This window comes from Nannospalax galili, unplaced genomic scaffold (genome assembly GCF_000622305.1).
Source record: "Nannospalax galili isolate Female #2095 unplaced genomic scaffold, S.galili_v1.0 scaffold69, whole genome shotgun sequence".
NCBI classification, from domain to species: Eukaryota; Metazoa; Chordata; class Mammalia; order Rodentia; family Spalacidae; genus Nannospalax; species Nannospalax galili.
Genome location: NW_008360297.1, coordinates 3,143,893 through 3,147,233, shown reverse-complemented (window position 1 = coordinate 3,147,233; position 3,341 = coordinate 3,143,893). Strand labels below are relative to the sequence as shown.

The 3,341-nt window shown below is 45.3% G+C and overlaps 1 protein-coding gene across 1 annotated transcript in view; it reads right to left on the bottom strand.

The window, feature by feature from the left end:
- Positions 1–3,341, bottom strand: part of LOC103726600 (filamin-B-like) — a 119,709-nt gene that overhangs the window by 55,279 nt on the left and 61,089 nt on the right.

Here is a 3,341-nt window from a genome sequence, read left to right as displayed (position 1 = left end):
CACAGAGATCCGCCTGCTTCTGCCTCCTGAGTGCTGGGATTAAAGGAATGTGCCACCACACCCAGCTCTTTTTTTATTTTTAATTTTTGTCTTTTTGAGACAGGGTCTACCTGCAGCCCCAGCTGTCCTGGAACTCACTATGTAAATCAGGCTGGCCTCAAACTCATGAAGATCCGAATGGCTAAGTCTCCCAAGTGCTGAGATTAAAGGAGTGCGCCAACGAGACTTTTTTTGAATTATCCTTTGAGTCTTTGCATCCGTGTGTAAGTATGTGCACATGTGCAGGAGCCTATGGCATTCAAAGGCATGAGTTTTGCCCCAGCTGTCCTGGAACTCACTATGTAAATCAGGCTGGCCTCAAACTCATGAAGATCCGAATGGCTAAGTCTCCCAAGTGCTGAGATTAAAGGAGTGCGCCAACGAGACTTTTTTTGAATTATCCTTTGAGTCTTTGCATCCGTGTGTAAGTATGTGCACATGTGCAGGAGCCTATGGCATTCAAAGGCATGAGTTTTCCTGGACGTAGCGCAACAGGTGGCTGTGAGGTGCCTGATGGGGTACTGGAAAGTGAACTCAAGTCCTCTGGAAGAACATCACACGTGGGCTCAATTGCTGAACCACCTTTCTGGCCCCGTATGTGGTTTTTTTCTCTTTGTTATCGGTTCAGAATTAAAAAAAAAGGAAGAACAGCCCTGTTCTTCATTACTGTTACATCTACAACCATACATTTATCAATACGCACACACGTAACATGCTGAATAGTCCATTTAGTGGTGCACATGCATACCTGGGTTTAGGGCTTCCCATTTGGGATTGATTAGAAAGCCACGAACACTCTGGCTCAGTCCCTGAACACTCTGATTCTCCCTACCCTAAATTCTTTGGCATACAGAAAACACTGGCCTTTCGGTTTGGTACACTTGGGAATGTGCCTAATATCACATCTCCAGTGAGTGGTATTTTGGTTTGTAGTATAATAATTTCCATCTCAAACATGTTGGTTCCCGTCACGTCAACTATAATTACTCTCACAGCCATTATTATTATTATTATTATTATTATTATCATTATAATTAATTAGTTTCATCATTATGAAAACTCTCCCTATTTATATTAAAGACTGTCACTTTCTAGTTCTCTTCATATCTTAATGTATCTTCCCTTAACCCTAAGAAGATGACCAGGCAGTGGGGGCAGAAATGATGGTTCAGCGATTATCCTGGACACACAGGCTGGGGTTATAACTAAGTTGGTAGAGTGCCTGCCTAGCATGCTCAAGGCCATGGGTTTGAGCCCTAGCACGTTATAAACTGATGGTGGCAAAAGCCTGTGATTCCAGCATTCAAGAGGCGGAGGCAGGAGGATCAGAAGTTCAAGATCATAGTAAGTTCAGCTCAGCCCTGAGAGAACAAAGGAAAGTGATTGTTCAGAGTCTCTAAGTAGGTTCCATCTTTTACTGCCTCCTTCCCTCCACCTTCCCATCTGTTGTACAGAAGTAGCTGGCCAGAGTGTCTGTGCTGCAGAAGGCAGGGCATATGGCAGTCTAATGAGACCTGCATAATGACAAAACCAGTTGACATGCCAATGCGGATGGGGAAATGTCATAGGGTTCCACCTCAAGATGAAGAGCTACAGGTGATCAATGGATGCTGAAGGAGGGAGAATCAGTTTTTCTAGACACTAGTCCTCTGAGAAATATTCTAATCCCAAATGGACAGCTCTAAACACAGGTACACAGGAGCACCACTAAATGGACATATTTACGTATATATGTATATTCGTTTGTATAAATGCATGTATGTATATGTAGCAATAATAATCAAAGAAGAAGATAAATTTCAAGGGAGTGGGAGGCATGGGAGGAGTTGGAGGGGGACTGGGAGGGGTGGAAATAATGCAAATACTCATGTATGAAACTCTCAAACAATAAAAAGAAAAGAAAAAAGGAGGCAGAGTGGGAAGCAGCTCCCACCCTGTTTCCCTAACACATTTCCCAGCACGCAGGGCCCTATGAGGACAGAAGAGACATGGGAGAGGAGCCCCTCCTCCCACACACACACCGCAGACTTTCAGGGTGATCTTAGCCCTGCTGTCCACAAGAGGGCAGGAGACAGGCCAGTCTCAGAGAGTGGATACCGGAACCAGGGCTGTGAGATGTCGCCCTCTAGTGGGCCCAGAGAAATAAGCCACTACAAGAGAAGAACTGGTCAGAGTAGAGAGTAGAGGGAAGAGAGACAGCTGAAGAGACCGGATGCGGAGAGGTAGAGAGGCTTCCCCATGTAGGCATGCCCATCCCCTGGGTCATCCTACTTCTTACCTGCAGTCAGTCTTTTCACCTGTGCTGTATCAGTGCCTGGAGCTCATTCCACTGGAGCATGACCACTGAGCTCATTCACCCTGACCAAACTCTGGCCAGGCTAAGAATTCCCAAACCTACAGGTTTTTGTTCATTCCCATCCACATGTTCCTCTAGAAGGGCCACCTGGGAGTCAGCTGCCAGCTGGTCAGCTCTGGTGTAACCTCCCTTAACTCTCATTCTCACTGATTCTTCCGACTGCCACTGAACCATTGTGTTTTTGCTAAATCTATATTTCTGTCCTTAACCTCTTCCTAGAGCTGCAGACCTATACATCCAGCTGCCCACTGATGCTTGCATGTTCCTTAAATACCTCCACCAGAACATGTTCAAATTATAATCATCACCTTTCCCAACCCCTCTCCTCCTGGCATTCCCATGCCTCAGAAGGCTTACCTTGTTTCCATGACACGAGGACACTGTGGTGGGTCACCAAGGTCATCCTTAGGAATGAGGGGCTTCTCCCCCCAGCTGCCAGAAGTGTTGCCAGGTGAAAGTTCTCAATTGTCTGCCTCCTGTAGGGGCTCCCTCTGCTACAGAGAGCTGCCTCACTAAAAGTTGTCTTTCCTGTCTTCCTAAGGAGCTCCTTATCCAAATAACTAGAATCTATGAGACTGTCTCAAAAAAATCTTACTTAAAAATATAGAAATAGAATTTCTTTTTTACTATTTTTATTTTATGTGTACGAGTGTATTGTCTGCATGTATTTAAGTGCACCCATGTCATGTAATGCCCTTGGAGGGCAGAAGAGGGCATCAGAACTGGAGTTCCAAACAGTTCTTAGACACCATGTGGTTGCTGGGAATCGAACTGAGGTCCTCTGCAAAAGCAGTCAGTACTCTTAACCACTGACCCATCTCTCCAGCCCCTAGAAAAGAATTTCTTAACATGACATTAAATATTGAACCGAACACAGTGTACTTTCTTTTTTCTTTCTCTGGCCTGGAATCACTATGGAGAGACCAGGCTGGCCTTGAACTCAGAT